General features: G+C 37.8%; 1 pseudogene; it reads right to left on the bottom strand.

Moving 5' to 3' along the window:
- Positions 1–11078: 11078 nt before the first annotated feature.
- LOC113091078 (glycerol-3-phosphate acyltransferase 2, mitochondrial-like) overlaps positions 11079–18090 on the bottom strand; it is a 42426-nt pseudogene continuing 35414 nt past the window's right edge.

The raw sequence follows: 18090 nt of genomic DNA, 5'->3' as shown, positions 1-18090 counted from the left end.
CGATCACAAGTGTGGTAACATGTCTCAAATGAACATTTTTGATAGGATTTCTAGGTAGGGATGGAAATAAAAAAAACAAGCAAAAAAAAAAAAAACATTAAATTATTTCTGTTACTACATATCCATTGCATAATCCTTTCTTTTCCATTTAAGGAAACGCATATTTGATTATGCACTGGTGAATTGTGACGAAATGACACAAAATGTGAAAACCTTACAGTGAAAGCTGACTCTGTTGATCAAATTGTTTTTGCAAAGAACAGAAAACAGCATCTGCTTCAATGGTGTATACCAATCACTTCCCTTAAAGAGTGCCATGTTGCAAAAAGCAAAGAGGAAAACATCTTTACTTGATTCAGTTTCTTGGGGGACTGGATGTACCCATCTCCCAACTGCCTGTCAGGCCCTGTCAGGTTTTTGTCTGATCTGTTTTTATTGCCTATGCTGACCACTTGTGATTGGATCAGTCGAGATGGATGTTCTCTATTTAAAACGGATCTCAATGTGGATCTAAGATGTAAACTCTTGGAAAATCATTCAGCGCTAAAGTGGTGAGTGGATAATGAAAAATGTGTTTTTATGTCCTACCGTAATGTGCTTTATCCAGTTGAGCTCGGTTCTTCAAGTGTGCATGTAGTTGGCTCAAACAGTCTCTCTCTAGCATAAAAATTTTTTAGGTTATAAACACTTAGTTGTTCACACTCTGTGTGAATAGTGACAGCAATGCTGCCAAAGCACTTACTCATCATCACACATGGCAACAGCATTGTTTGGCCAGAGGTCAGAGTTTGTGTGTGTGTGTGTGCTAACCTGTGATAGGTGAGGGAGGTAATGGAGGCTTTCTGGTGCCCAGCACAGAGCTCTCAGCCGGATACTCAGTAAACTACAGAGAAAGAACAGCAGCTCCGGGCACAGAGACGGCTGACTCAACTAGAAAGCAGAGAGAGAGAAAAAAGACAGCAGAAAGTTAGAGGACAGTGGAAAAGAGCAAAGGTTATTAGTAAGGTAACAGATGTTGTTTGGGCATATTCATAGACTTCAATTATTCTATTCAATCAGCAAATATTCCTCAAAAATAACATTTTACATTTTTCTAAGAAACATTTTGTTGGTTTGATTGCTTCAGTTGTCATCATTTGTAAAATACTAAGCAGCATAACTGTTTTCAACAGTGATATAATTGTGTCTTGAGCAGAAAAGAGCAGCATATCAGAATGATTTCTGAAGGATCATGTGACACTGAAGACTGGAGTAATGATGCTGGAAATTCAGCTTAGCATTACAGGAATACATTTTAATTATACTGCTTGGTGAGCATAAACACTGACCAAAAACATAAAATAATCTTACCGACCCCAATGTTTGGAATGGTATATATTTAGTCATTATACTACAGCACTGATTGGCTGTTGAACGTTCAAAGGTGTGCAATTATCTTCAGGGAATCACACAGTGAAATGCAGATCTTTACTGAATTACATGTCTATAACATTTCACCAAACAATTTCAGGTAAGTTCTTACAGCCTTATAGCAGCAAATACCAAAACCCACAACAACAATGACCAAGCAAATAAATACAGCAAACAACCAGATAAAAATGGTTCATTATGTCCATGTTTTTGCCACAAAATTACATTTTATTACTCTTTCTTATGCTCGCTCTCCAATACAAATGGACACACACACAACAGTAAGGACACACAGAAACATACACGTGTTGTCAGTGCTGCTCTGACCATTTCATCAGTGAAATAATTTACCAACCTAAAAGCTACATATTACAGGATTTTCTGTTCTTAATATGTATTATTTTCAGGTTTCTATAACATCTATTATTTGTTTAATTTATAATTATTTATATTTTACATACATATAATACAAATATAAAATGTATACATCAACAAATAAATTAATTGTAATGAAGTGTTCCAACCTCAAGGAAAAAAAGCCATTGTACATGTTTGCTTGAGGTTCTGATGCAAGGGAAGACAATACAGCAGCTTCTCTTCTGCAAACTCATGCCATTGACATTCCCTTCCTGTTCTCTTTGTGCTGAATACTGCGCAACATACAGACAGAGCAGCATTTCTGAATTGTCTGTCTTAATGTTAAGCCTTTCTTTTCTCTCAGTGTCTGAGGTTTACATGTTAGTGTTTGTGTGCGTTTCTCCATACGCCAGAACTCTGTATCCAAAGTGTACAAAAAGATTGTGAGTACTCTGAACATATGATTATAAAATCCCAAAACAATCTGAATGTATAAACAAAAGTTTCTGAATGATAACTTTCTAGATTTTATTAAATCTGTGTGTGGGTTTGTGTACCTTATAAGAGCGTGCGTCTGAATCGCTGCTCTGGTCAGGATTGTCTGAAACAGCTCATGATAACACACCTTGCCTCTTCATGAAGTCACAAACTGGTGTATCCTTTTGAACCTATGTACACAAACAGACAACAAGTTCACATCACTAAAGGCACACACAAACAAGCTGCAAAATGATCATTTTAGGGTTGAAATGACCTGTTTTAACCACAGACAGACAAAAATCGCTTTCACGTCTGCGGGTGTTTGTGAATCAGTCATCTGAAAACCGTGGTGGCACTTGAAAATAAATGGGCACAGACCGAACGGTCAGCATGTCACAGATTAGATTGAGTCGGAGAGTTTGCTAGATGTCTGGGCAGTGGAGGGAAAACTAGTTTTGGCCACGTCTCTGTGAATTCTTGACATTGACAACTTAAGAAAATCAACATTTGTGAGGGTGTGATACTGTATATTGTCCAGGCTAAAAAAAGTGTCTCTGCGTTTATATACCTATCTCAAGTTTTTATTCATATCTCTATTTTATGATTACTTGTATCATATGATGAGTGTGCTGCTTTGGCCAAGTGGCACAGAAGTTGTAATTTCCCTTGTGTCTGTGCCAAAAAACCACCAACAGTCTTATCAATGAGACTAAAAATAATCATTGTCTGACATTTTATGTCATGCTCTATTTCTGAAATCGTATAAAATCCCATCTTTTAAATTACTTTTCTTTTTTAAATCCTGACATCACTTATAAACTTAATTTTCACCCATTTTTTCACTTGATCATTTCTAATACCATATTTTAAAGACTGAGTATAAAAAAATGTATATATACTTCTTGATGTTGTATTTTTAGTTTTATTAAATATACTATATATGTTTTGACCATATTTAGTCATCCTATCTTATTTTTTGTTGAGTCAAATTTCAGTAGACTTAAAGTCTGTGAATTTCATTCCATTAAAACAGTCACATTTTAGTCCTGTGATGAATGTCCTTTTTAGGTTTTATCACATTTAGTCATCTTATCCTGTTTTGTGTTTAAACAAGTTTTAGTTGACTAAAAGTCTCTGAATTTCAGTCTATATTTAGTCTATAAAAACTAGCACTGTCAAACGATACATCACATGCAAAATAAACGTTTTTGTTTATATATGTGTTGAGACAAATATATTATGTTTATATATTAAATATATTTATATATAATATAAAATATAAGATTATGTATATATATATATATATATATATATATATATATATATATATAAATATATAAACGTAAATATTTTTAAAGGGGGCATAACACACATACTTTCATCCAATCTCATGTTAATCTTGAGTACCTATAGAGTAGTATTCCATCCTTCATATTTCCAAAAAGTATTTAGTTTTATTATATTTCTAAAAGAAAGATACAGCTTTACGATCCTCTCCAGAAAAAGCAGAGCTCCTGGAGGCGTGCCGTGGGCGGAGCTAAAGAGTGACGAGCACTTGAGCGAACAAAATGCCAACAAAACAGACATTTGATGCTGTTTAGTAATACATTTGTTTTAAATACCCCGTAGTATATGATAACTACTCTATTTTCTAGAATATTAGGATTCAGACACTTAAAAAACATTTCATTGACTAGTGATTTTGAAAATGCTACATGTTTGAGGACGTATGTGTTTGTTTGTTTGTTAATACAGGTGTCTTACCTCGCACCATGCTGTCCACCACATCAAGAACAAAGCCATACATACAGACAGACATATGGACAGACAGACAGATATGAGCAGATAGACAGGAGAGAAAATTAATTGTGTAGTGTTTTTGTTCTTGTTGACATTTCACAGGCTTTACAAGTGTTTATGCAAGTGTAAGAAATTATTACACATGCTATTCCCACCAATGAAGAACCCTTGAACGGGAAACTAGACATCAGGAGAGAATAATAAAGGGAACAGATGAGCAGCAACTGATCGATTGGAAGCATGAGAGAAAAATTGGAGAAAGTATGAAAAATAAATGAGTTTTTTTACTGACTGACGGACAAACAAGCAATTGTATGAATCACTACTAGCATCACCGTGATTATAAATGTCATAGTAAGATGTCCTTGTCTGTGTTTGAGTGAGACTCACTGGTATGAAGCCGGGTGACAGTAGATGTGTGAGTTGGAGGCTTTTCTCCGTCAGCTCCTCCTGGCCCAGAACAACAACAAACTCCAGGTCTCCACCACCTCCACAGCCTACAACCTCACTCAGCATGGCTGAGACAGCACACGCTACACACACACACACACACACACACACACACACACACACACACACACAAACACACACACACACACACACACACACCTTCAGGATTAGCAGGGTCAATAAACCCTGCTGTGGTGCAAACATGACTCAACCAAAACACATCAACACCCTGAGGTGCAGGCCCATTCAAGGCAGGCACGTGTCCCCTCAGATTATTGAGCCAAGTGCAGTTTTTGTTTAAAAAAAAGTTACTTTTATCTTGTATCATTAAAGGAAAAGTTCCACAATCATTGTTGGTAAAATATGTGTTTAGAACAATCGCGGACTTATGTAAATTTGGTTGAGTCAAATCAATCTAAATCTTCTGCAGATCTTTAAACTGAAAATAAGTCAATTTGTATTAGAAAAGGTATTACAATTGACTGGGTAATATTACATACTGGGTAAAAATTTCTTATTTTTTTGCTATCTTCAATTGAATTACCTCACCTAATTACCTACTGATTATTATAATCCCAAAATATTTTTTTTTTTTGAAAGAAATCAATTTTAACACAAAAGAAACTTCTTTATATCTTCAAATCTTCTATTTCAATAAATGTTGTTTAAAGAAAAAAAAATTAATATGGTTTCCACAAAACAATATTAAGCAGCACAATGTTTTCAACTGTGAAAATTTTAAGCAGTGTTTCTTGAGCAGAAAATCTGCATATTAGAATGATTTCTAATTATGTGAAGACTAGAGTAATGATGCTGAAAATTCAGCTTGCATCACAGGAATACATTACAGTTCATTTTAATTGCAATAATATTTAATAAAATTATTATATATTTCTACACAAAAATAAATGTAATAAGTATTATTATTACTGTTTTTGTTACTATATTACTGTATTTTGATTACATAAATGCAGCCTTGCTGAGCATGAAAGACTTTCAAAAATATTCAAACATCTTTTTTACTCTAAACTTTTCAAAAGAAGTACACAGTGTATAAAACATTAATTTTTAATTTCTCAGTACCCAGGTCCTTTAAAACTCTTTTTACACACGGGTCTCCTAACCAAATTTCAGCTTGGCACAGCAGTTAATTTTACATTCAAAATGCACTAAAACTAACAGAAAATTTCATACATGTCTCAAATCAACTCGTTCTTCCATAACACTAGTAAAGACTTTCAAACTTATTTTGTCACTGATAAAACACTGACCTAAAACAACTATAACAGGTAGCATTATGTGATGTTTGCTTTTGTAAAATTTCTTTACAAAACAAGATAAACACTATTGCTTATAATTCACTGGAGTATGTTACATAGTTCATGTTTGCATTACAGTGCAAAATTATTCCTACTTTAAGTTTTCCCCTTGTGTATAGATGGTAATGAATTTGAAAAACATGTGTAGGTTTTCAACTATATCAAATTGCATTGATTGCTTTGTTTTTATACTCAGAATATATTTCAATACGGTATTACTGAATAAATGTAGCCAATCTTATTTGTATTATGTTTATTGTTGACTTTATTCAACAATTTCTTCTCTTTTGTGTCAGTCTTTGGCCAGATTCACGAGGTACATTCATGATGCACAATATTTTAATTTGTGTCCTGAAGATGAACAAAGGTCTTGCAGGTTTGAAACGACATGAGGGTGAGTAATTAATGACATAATTTTTATTTTTGGGTGAACTATCCCTTTAATATTAAGTCACGATTTTACCCTGCTTGCAAACCAAAAATGCAACAATAGACTAACATGCTTTAAACATAATAAAATGAACTACCAAGTTTTCTTTTTCTTTAGTCATCATGTCTCAGTTTGCCAGTGTATACCAAATGAGCCTGGACTCCCACTGATGCCCCCTCAAAAAAGACAGGTGCATGACACCTGCCAACAGCAAGTTTCCTTGCCTCCACCCAATCTTCAACACACTCTGCCCACCTCCTACAGCCTCATGTATGAAGACATGAGTGAGCAAATCACAGTGCTGGCTCAGTATGAATCTGGACCGACCAGAGAGCCACCGTAACCCACGTCCGTGTTTCTAAACCACATCCTCCAACAGCCAACAGGTGTCCCTGCACAGCACGGATACACACACATCCTGAGAAAGAGGGAGAAGATCGTTACAATCATTAGCAACGTTATTAAAGCATAACCATGTTTGGAAAAGTAATCCAGTCATTTGTATCAGTCAATAGATTCGATTATTGAAATTTTAACATAGTGGTCAATATACAGTTTATTTAGGCTTTTATTAATACACAGTGTAGACTTACTTTAATCCAGCATTGTTTAATACATAAAGCATATGAACACTTGGGTTGAAATAAGTTTTAAAGCTGCAGTGCGTAATTTTTGCCTTTGCGACATCTCTGTTTGAAACCTGCAATTTAGGGAATTTAGGGAATTATTTTCATCACAGATTCTAGCCTACGGCTTGTGAATATGACCAAAGTCCTTTTAGGCAAGTCATGCCACTCATCTGCCATTTTGGCAATGCCTTCGGGCAGCTAGTCAGAACTGCACTTTCACTGGTCACTGGGACATAAAAACTGCAAGTATAGAAACAGCAGTAAAATATGATAAAAATTGCTGAAAATGTTTGATGACTTCGTCCCAAAATAAGGTTTAAAACGCCTTTTTCCCCACAGGTTATACTTTTACTACGCATGCGCAAGCGTTCATGACACCAACTTCATTTACGTCTCTATCCAGAATGCCGGTGTCTTTTTTATTTGGAATGTAAGGTAACATTTTTGTGGTCGATATAAAATGCTTTAACTGGTAGTCCGCTGCCTTCACATTGTTATCACCCTCTTCTATGTGGATTTCATCTGATCTTGCACACACCACAACTCACTGTCGCAAAACCTCAACTGTGCACATGCATCAGTGGAACCAGACGATAGGCTTTAATGTTTCCCGGCTTGACTTGTCTGTATATGTGATCGGAGAAACAACAAACAACAAGTGCTACTCTACACTGCTCAAATACTCGTGTCTGAATGATCAGTGGCAAATTCTTTAAATATGTCAGTGTAGTACTGTGAGTCAGAAGTGCCAGAATATCCTTGCAAAGTTGGAACTGCCACACTTTATAGAAACATAAACCAACATTATAGGCTACTCTCACAGGAAACAGTCCTCATCCTCCGTAAATTGCTTGGCACACATCTGAATATTTGATTTGAACAGTTCTGGAACAGTGTTGTAAATACAACTTAACCACTGATTTCTAGTTATCTCCTCTTTTGGAAGGCCAAACAAAGTAGTTTCGCTTTCACAACAAAACACACAGCTACTCCACAACATGGAACTGGGGGCAAGAGTGAGAATTAAAGTGATGCCTTATCTCTTTGAATGAAGATTCAGGCAGCATTATGCAAATCTTCCCACATCATGACGTAGACATGTGGGGGCATGTTAGAATGAGACATTTTAGGTAAGAGTGGTTGACTCTAAACTTTTATAAAGAATATCTCTCTGGATTTGAGATTTTAGTAAGGATGTGACGAGATCTCTTGGCACAATTAGTCTTGAGAAAATGTGACGATATCTTTGCCCAGACCTTTCAAAAATATTTGCATGACACTGGCCTTTTCACCAGTGGTGGTATGCAAGATATTTTATATTCTTACCAGGCAAGTGGACGCATGATAAGCAGGAAAATTACACAGTGTAGTCTTTATCCAGTCATAAAAACACTTTGAATTAATCAGACTTTGAATTAATCAGAAGTAGGTCATTACACTCAAATCATGATATGCACGTTATCTACCGCATAAGTCTATTTCAAATATGAATCCTGCATATTCTGCATGTCTCTGTTAATGAATGTTAATGAATTTTAATAGTAAATCCCCTTTGTTTGCCAATAAATAAAGTTTTCTTAATTTAAATTTATTTAAAAGATAAATTAAATGTTTTATGCCTTCATTTGATAACCACACAACTTTAAATACCCAACACAGAATTTCTGAGTCAAAAAAAAAATAAAAAAAAATCATAAGGCTACTTTTAGAAAAAGTACAATTAATAAATTAGGTTGTTTATACATTCAAATAATTAGACATGTTAAAGAAATGTAAAAATAAAAATAAAAAATGGATTTCATAGAGTGCTTACTTACAGCCTTGCTCTAAAAATCTTCTCCCGTCCTCGTGAACCCAGTCTCACGGGATAAGTGTCTAGTCACACCCCAAGACTGTAGTCTTTGCAACTTTACAGATCTTTTGTAAGCACCAAGAGCTTGTTACACTCAAGTTTGGAACAACATTGGGGGTAAGTGATTAATGACAAAATCATTTTCATTTTTATGGTTTGTAACCCTTTAAGTCTGACGATTGCTTAGCTCATATCACATCAAATCATACAAATTATTATTATTGTTATGCTTTGTTCTCAAAATGTTAATGTTAACAACATTAGCATTGTGTGACAGTGTATAGTGTGTATTACATGTACATTTCAGTTTCTGTACAGTCTAATTTCTAATCATAATACTATTCGACACATGAAAAGACTTGTAATTTGCAAAAATGCACCTAAAGGACCGTCAGACTGTGAGAAACAATATTCTCTGGTCTGATGATCCTTTATTCCAAGCATTGTGTTTGAAGGAAACCAGCTCTGCTTATCACTTGCAGAGTACCATGTGAAAAGTAAAGTGTGCTGGCAGCAGCCTCATGCTATGGTGATAAGCACATGTGTTTTTTAGCGGTAGGGTCTGAGTGAGGGACTCGTCAGAGTAGAAGAAAAGCTCAATGCACCAAAATATTTAGACAGCCTTAATGAAACCCAGTCCAGGCCATTCAGAAGCTCAGACAGGGCAGAAAGTTAACATTCCAGCAGGACAATGTCCCTAAACACACAGCAAGAGTGGCTTATAGACAACTCTGTGAATGTCCTTGGGTGGTCCAGACCCAGCCTGGACTTGACCCAATCAAATATTTCTAGTGGAACTTGAAAATGTGTCTGTATGCAATTGTTTTATTTTTAATATTGTGACATCTGTTTTATGTGATTTAAAGCCCAAAAGGAGCAAAAAATAATAATAAAAAATCATGGTAATTTAACCAACTTTTGGTGCTTTTGGCAGTGTCGGCCTGGTCCCAAATCCTGCTGGAAAAGGAAATCAGCATCGTCAAAAAGTTGGTCAGCAGAAGGAAGCATGACGTGCTCCAAAATATTTTGGTAAACGGGTGCAGTGACTTTTAAAAAACACAATGGACCAACACCAGCAGATGACACTGCACCCCAAATCATCACAGACTGTGTAAACTTAACACTGGACTTCAATCAGTTTGGGCTATGAGCTTCTCCACCCTTCATCAAGACTCTAGGACCTTGGTTTCCAAATGAAATACAAAACTTGCTCTCATCTGAAAAGAGGACTTTGGACCACTAGGCAACAGTCCAGTTCTTCTTCTCCTTGGCCCAGGTAAGACGCCTCTGTCTGTGGTTCAGCAAATTCCTTCTGTGCGACACGTCTTTGTGTGGTGGCTCTTGATGCCTTGACCTCAGCCTCAGTCCCTTCCTTGTGAAGTTCACTCAAATTCTTGAATCAACAATCCCCATAAGGCTGCTGTTCTCTCAGTTGGTTGTGCATCTTTTCTTCCACACTTTTTCCTTCCGCTCAACTTTCTGTTAACATGCTTGGATACAGCACTCTGTGACAGCCAGCTTTTTTGGCAATTAATTTTTGTGGCTTACCTTCCTTGTGAAGGGTGTCAATGATTGTCTTCTGGACAACTGTCAGATCAGCAGTTTTCCGCATGATTGTGTAGCCTAACCATGAATAAATGTTTTGAAGTGAAGTAAACTTCAACAGATTTCCCTTTCTCAGGGAGTAGGGAGCAACAGATACTGTGTTGGGATCATGTCAGTGTGAACACAGTTCATGCACGCAGCTCACTTCTAATGATCTGATTATCTTAATTAGGTGAGTAAAAAAAAAAAAAAAAGACGTGCAAAATATACAGAGCTGGGGGGTGTGAGGACTGGAATTGAGGAACGCTAGAGTAGAGTAGAGCTTGTTGTTTGTCATTTCTCTAATCACAAATACAGACATGGATTTATGTTTACGCAGCGCGTTGCAACGCAATGGATAAAAACACAGAATAAGTCATTGTAATCTGTAATTATGTCCCCACTGTATGCAACAAATGGCTCATTTGTAATGGGTTTTAATGTTTTTGTCTTGGCTTGCCAGTGCTCTGACAGGGACACACATCACAGTATGGTGAGGGGCGTAACATTCTGTCACACGCTTGAGGTATTCAGCCAATCACAAAGCACTGGATAGCGGGCCAATCAGAGCACATCTTGCTTTTCAGACCAATTAGCTTTGTAAAAAAAACTATGTGTTTCAGAAAGGCGGGGCATAGACGAGAAACAATAATGTACAGTATGTGGAAAATAATGTTTTTTTTTTTAAAGAACATTAAACCACAAACACATTTCATTACACCAAATACACAAAATAATGTTCTTTTTAGCAACATCATATGACCCCTTTAAAGTGCAAGTGTTTGATCTTTGGGAGCTAGCGTGTGTCGAACAGACTCACAGTACATCAAATGAAGAGTCAATGGATAGTCTGCTGTCTATCAGCAAGAGACAGTTCACGCATGACAGCAGGAGGAAGGAGTCAGGAAACATCCTTCTGGCTGAAAAAAAAATCACATTTCATTTTATTACAATATATTTTGTCCTAATATATATATATATATATATATATATATATATATATATATATATATATATGTACATACATACACACATATAGGGGTTTCATTCCCTGAAACAGCCTCACTGCCTTGATCTCAGCATTAAATTTACATTACAGTCCTCTGCAAACCTTCTGTGACCATGTAACCTGACTGTTCATTGTTCTCGCTCCCTAACGTGTACAACAAAAGGCTTCACAACAATACATTATTACCAGCTGTCAAAATGCAAATGCCGAGCCCGCAGGGCTGAGTCTTCATGATAAGACCTCCCGCTGTGGATTTGCCACTCTAAAACATATAAACCCCCCTAGGCTCCCGGAAGAGTCTGAACAGCGGATGAGAAGCTCTTGGTAGATTTTCCTGGATATTCCATCTTATTATGAGTCAGAGTTGGAATAACTGACTACTCCCGAGAGCCTGAGTTGCTTAAAATGTGTGCACTGCAGAACGTTTTATGCATGTGGGTCTGGAAGTCTGATTCAGCAGACTGGAGTCTCAGTTAGACAGGAAGTTGAACAGGCTGAAGTGGACTGAAAGGCATCATCCATCATTCTCAAACAGCATCCTTATGTCACTGTTTATTCTTCCTGTTGTTTTTCTTGTTTTTTAGTCTTAATTTGGCATGTCAGATAAAAACCCAAAGGTGAAGAAGAATTGGAAGTCCAAACCTCCATGGACCTTTCATGACTGGACAAGAAAATCTGCAGTGAAGGGTGCTGGAAGAATGAATGGTTTGAAGCGAAATGTGTGAACTCTCTCGTCTTTGATCAAACAGGACAAAGATGCTATGAGGGCAAATAAGAAGAGATGGATGGAGAGTGGAATGCTGCAGATAAGATACAGTACAGGATCAGAGGGAATGAAGAGACCTGTCGTGCAGTATGGCGGTCAACAGCAGGTCCTGTAGGAGGCGCCCTCCATCCACACGACACTTTCCATTCTTGCACATTTCCTGAGAGAGACAGAGAGAGAGAGGAAGAGATAGTGTAAAACTTTAAAATAAGCTTAAAAAAACTGAGATGTTGCATTATGGAGGTGGTTCTCCGCTGGTTTTGATTCAAGACTTTTGGACTAAAATTGAAGATTTTGGACATCAAATGGCAGTACTAGATTTATTTACTAGTTAACTAATTTACACTTAAAATTACACATGAAATTGACCAATATTACCACAAAAAAAGATAGATTGGATGCATACAGTAGATCCAACAATGTGGTTTTCTTAACAGAGTAACAGAGTTACTAAAGCATAAGAACAAAATTAAGAACAAAATTGTGAATCTGTGGTTTAGGCCTTGCAGTGTTAGTAGCTGTCATTTACATAGCAATTCAGTATCAAACAAACTATAAGATAAAACAGAATATCTCACTTGGATGGATGGATGGATAACTTTAATATCTTTAATAAACCATCAATACAGAGAAAAGCCATGATTCTACAGCATCAAATCAGTACTATATCTAGGGAAATGACTATGCCATTAATACTTTTTCATATTGTTTGCATATTTGTTCTATCACTTGTAATTTGTTTCCAGGTTCTTTATTTTATCACTTCCTGTTCACTGGTTTTAAACAGATACTTGAGAAAATGAAGAAATGTTTACTTGCATTACCATTCAGAAGTTCAGGGTCTGTAAATTTCTTTTTAGTGCTACTGAAATAGAAGTATTTTATTCTCAGCAAGGCTGCATTTATTTGATCAAAATACAGTAATATTGTAAGTTATTAATACAATGAAAAATTGTTTTCTATCAGTATATTTTAAAATGTAATTCATTCCTGTAATGCAAAGCTGAACTTTCAGCATCATTACTCCAGTCTTCAGTGTCACATGATCCTTCAGAAACCATTCTAATATGTTGATTTGCTACTCAAAAATGTCTAATTATTAACAGTTTTGAAAACAATTGTGCTGCTTATTATTATTCAGGATTATTTGATGAACAAAAAAAAAACAAAAAATCAGCATTTATTTTAGATTATTAAGATTGTAATAGATTGTGTTAGTGTGAAAGATTTCGATTTTATTAAAATTGTATTAATTATTATTACTAATTAATTATATATATATATATATATATATATATATATATATATATATATATATATATATATATATATATATATATATATATATATATATATATATATTAAGAAATTCAAGGTTTTGATGTCAACTACTCAAACCCAAATATTACCAAACACTGGATCAGTCTGGAAGCTGATAAATTATTCTCCTCCTTTTAATGTTTATTAGCAAATTGGTTTCACTATACTTACTCTATGCATAACTACATTGCATGATGCATTGTATTATTTGCATTTATTATTCCCCTGCTATCTGTGACCCTAACAGAACAGTCCGGCTGCCCAACCACTGAGAACTGCTGTGTTATGGGTCTGCATTTGTATAGAACTATATATTTGTGTGTGTGTGTGTATGGATGAGCGAGTGTGTGAGTCATACCTTCAGAGAGAAAGTCTGAGCAAAATGGATCCTAACACTTCCTCTGTGATCACCCTTCAACAGGGAGATGGCAAAACGCAGAGCAGACATCAGGCCGGCCTCCAAACCACACAAACAAATGAAAAAAAACACTCACTTAAACGCTGCCACTCACACAGGCCGATCAAATGACTTGGATCTAATTCGAGAAATCTTCAGAGATCTAATGGTGAAGAGCCATTAGAGGAGAAATTAGTGGCTGTAACCACTATAATAACTGGCGCCTATTTGAGATGGAGCACGCAATAATATAGATTTCTCTTTATCTCTCTCCGAGTCGACACATTCTAGTCTGTACATATTATTATACAAGCTGCATATTAAAAATCATCAAATCAAAATGAAAAAACACACCATCTGATTTTAATGATCTGAATATTGCTGATATTACCACCTCAGGAATTACAAATACAAAACTACACAAGTGCAATTCCTATGTAAGGCTTCTGAGTGGTTTATTGCACACTGCTGTATGGTTGCTAGGGTGTTCTAGGCTGTTGCTATGGTGTTTCTTAATGACCTTCACTTGGCTGGACACCCACACATTGTTCTTTACTTGACTCAAAAGCTTGCTTTGGGTGGCTGCCAGGTGTTACTATGCTGTTGCTAGGGTGTTCTGGGTGGTTTCTATGGTTGGTGGTTTCTAAGACAATGCTAGGTGGTTGCTAAGAAACTGCTCTCCAGTTGGTTGCTGTGGTGTTCTGTGAGGTTGCCAGGACAATGCTGGGTATTTGGTAGGACATTGCTAGGCGGTGGTCGCTAGGGTGATGGTGATGGCTAAGGTGTTCAGTGAGAATGCTAGGATTGCTAGGATGTTGCTAGGACACTGATAGGTGGTTGCTGTGGTGTTCTGTGTGATTGCTAGGACAATGCTGGATGTTTGGGAGAGGACACTGTTAGGTGGACGCTAGATGGTTGCTGTGAGGTTGCTAGGATAATTTTGCTTTTTAGGAGGTTGCTAAGTGGTTGCTAGAGTATTTTGGCTGTTTGCTAAAACGTTCTGGGTGTTTAAGACATTGCAACGTGTTCACTAGGCTGTTCTGGGCAGTTGCTAGGATAATGTTGCTTTCTAGAACATTGCTAGGTGGTCGCTAGGGTATTCTGTTTGGTTGTTAGGATAATGCTGCTTTTTAGAACATTGCTATGTGGTCGCTGGGGTGTTATGTTTTGTTTGCTAAGTTGTTTTGGGTGGTTGCTGGGGTGTTTTGTGTGGTTGCTAAAATAATGTTATGTGTGTTGTTTTAATAGGATGTTGCTAGGTGGTCAATAGGGTGGGTCACTTTTGGATGGGTGACAAGATGATGCTAGTTGTTACAGTGCTCTGGGTGGTTACTAGGATAATCCAAGGTTGTTGCTAACATATTTTAGGTGGTTGCTAAGTTGTTTTGGTATTCTGTAGCTGTCATGATATTCTGTGGTTGACAATGACTAAGTGGTTGCTAGGACATTGACAGGTAGTCACTAGAGTGTTCTGTGTGGTTGTAAGGACAAAACTGGATATTTGGTAGGACATTGCTTGGCTCTGGGTGGTTGCTAGGATAATATTTTTTGTTTAGTTAGGGTGTTCTGGGTAGCTGCTAGGGTGTTTTGGATGGTTGATAGGATAAAGCTAAGTTGTTGCTTATTAGATCTACGTGGTTCCTAAGTTGTTTTTGGTCGCTATCATGGTGTTCTGTGGTTGTTAAGACATTGATAAGTAGTTGCTGAAGTGTTCTGTGTGGTTGCTACTGTGTTTTGGTCTGTAGTGTTCTGTGTGGTTGCTAGGGCATTGCTAAGTGGTTGCTAGGGTGCTCTGGGTGGTTAATAGGACCCATAAGGGTGTCACACACCAGACGAGAAGCGCAGAGCTCACTCATAGAAAACAATGTGTTAGAACTTTAAAGATGTGGCGCAATGCACTTCTTGTCCAGTGTGTGACCCTCTTTAGTGGTAATTACTTATAATTACAACTAATTACATTCTGTGGGGTTTGTTTTTTTATTGTTTCATTGTTTGGCAGGTGAAAATAGTCATATCGCTTCAATAAGCAATAGCACACCTTTCCAAAGCGAGCTGCATGTTTTTAGGCAACACTTATGTCTATAGCACTGGGTTACGTGACAAAGTTTAATACTGAGTTAAGAGTTTGGCAAAGTCTATGATCAATGTGTTTATGAGCTCCATTATCATGTTTTCCTATGTCAGGTAAATGTGAATCTACTTGTGTTTGTAATTTGTTTATTGGATTGTTTAATAGCCACATGCGCTAATGGTGATGGTCTGATAGAGGTCATTATGGAATGCAGTGTGTTGTTAATACTAAGGTTGTCACCTGTGGACGTGTAAAATAGCATGGCAGGCAATCGTAGGAAATGCCCACTGGCACCACGTTAACCAGGCACTAGACCGTCACTGATGGCCTGATGTACACGCACTAGCCACTGCCCGCTGTGACCTCCGGACGCACAGATGCCCACACTGACTGCGGCCCCCTCTTGTAACAGCTCGCCAATAAACTGTGGAGTGGAACAAAGAGGAGAAATGATGGATAAAAAAATTTGTTAGAGAACCGGGAGGCTGGACAATTTAAGATGAGGTAGAGATTAACTGCAATATCTGCAAAATCAGTCCAATAAAAATCTAACCTGTATGTTTAAAGCAAGCATCTGTGAGTGAGAAGAGATAAATAAAATGTACTATATTAAGACAGAAGTGGCAAGTTGAGACATCTATAGAATCAAATGATACTTTTCTCATGCTTGAACAAAGCATTATGACTAGTGTTGTCAAAAGACCTGGTACTTCGGTACCAAGTCGGTACTAAAAAATGTAAATGTCAGGGTACCAGGTTTCTTTAAGTACCGGTGGTACCGAGTACCTTCTACCAAGTGCCTCAGACCACATCACTGTCATGCTAATGTCTGCATACAGACCACTCATTAAAGCCGCCAAACCAGTTCAAAAACTGATTCAAGTGTGGCCGGCAGGATCGTCAGGGGTTCTTCAAGACTGCTTTGACACAACTTACTGGAATATGTTTAAGCAGGCTGCCACATACAATAAAACCATTGACCTCCAGGAGTACTCGGAGACTGTCACTGCCCACATCAACAAGTGTATTGATGATGTCACAAACCATCACTGTCCGGGCTAACCAGAAGCCACGGATAACAGGGGAAGTCTACAGACTCCTGAAGATGCGGAACGTTGCCTTCAGAGCTGGAGATGAGGTGGGCCTGAGAACAGCCAGGGCCAACCTGTCCCGCGGCATCAGAGAGGCTAAGAGACAGCACTCCACGAGGATAGCCCATCAATTCAGCGACAGCAGAGACACTCTAAGCCTGTGGCAGGGGATACAGACGATTATGGACTACAAGCCCCCACCACGGACCTGTGACAGCAACATCTCTCTACTGAACGAGCTGAACACCTTCTTCACTCGCTTTGAGCAACAAAACAGCACCACTGCACAGAAGACTCCACCTCCACAGGGCTAGTCACCGATGACCTTCCAGAGTTAGGGCTAGGTACCATGGACTTTCCAGAGACAAGGCTGGTCACCATTGACCTTTCAGAGTCAAGTCAAGTCACTGGTGATCTTCAAGAACTGTGTCAAGTCACTGGTGATCTTCAAGGACTGTGTCAAGTCACTGTTGATTTTCAAGGACTGAGTCAAATCACCGGTGATCTTCATGAACAAGTGCCAGTCACCAATGATCTTCGCGAGCAGAGTCAGGCCAGCACCGATCTTCTGGAGTCCAGTAAAAACACCAGGGTATTACCAGAACGTCGTCGTTCCACTGGTCTGGCCGCACGGAGGTCTGATCCGCCCTGTAGGGCTTCCGCTGTGACCACATGGCTGTGGTAGTCTTCTGCTCCGCCCTGGGGGACTCTGGCATCGACCACAAGGACGTGGTGGTCTTCTGCTCCGCCCTGGCTTCATGTTGTTGTTTGTTTTTCGTTTTGTGTGTTCACTCCTGTCCCTGTTCCCCTCTGTTAATCTGGCCCTCCGTCCCTCCCTCCGTATGTGTCACGGAGTCCTTGTCTAATGTTTGATACTATCCGTAGTCTTGCCGTGTGTTCTGTTCTGTTTTCTTGTTTGTTTGGATATTCTGGTTTTGACCCTGCCTGGACTGTTTACCCCTTTGGATTTGCCCTCAAATAAACATCATACCTGCAATTGGATCTCTCCTTGTTTTCCTGTATCACCGAACGTGACAGAATTGACAGCCAATAGACTATTACAGGGATAGTTCAACAAAAAATTATTTTATTTGTAAATTTAAATTATTACGTTATTTACTCATC

Source organism: Carassius auratus, unplaced genomic scaffold (assembly GCF_003368295.1).
Source record: "Carassius auratus strain Wakin unplaced genomic scaffold, ASM336829v1 scaf_tig00214073, whole genome shotgun sequence".
Classification (NCBI taxonomy): Eukaryota; Metazoa; Chordata; class Actinopteri; order Cypriniformes; family Cyprinidae; genus Carassius; species Carassius auratus.
Note: the sequence above shows the minus strand (reverse complement) of the source record. Positions and strands in the feature narration are given on the sequence as shown.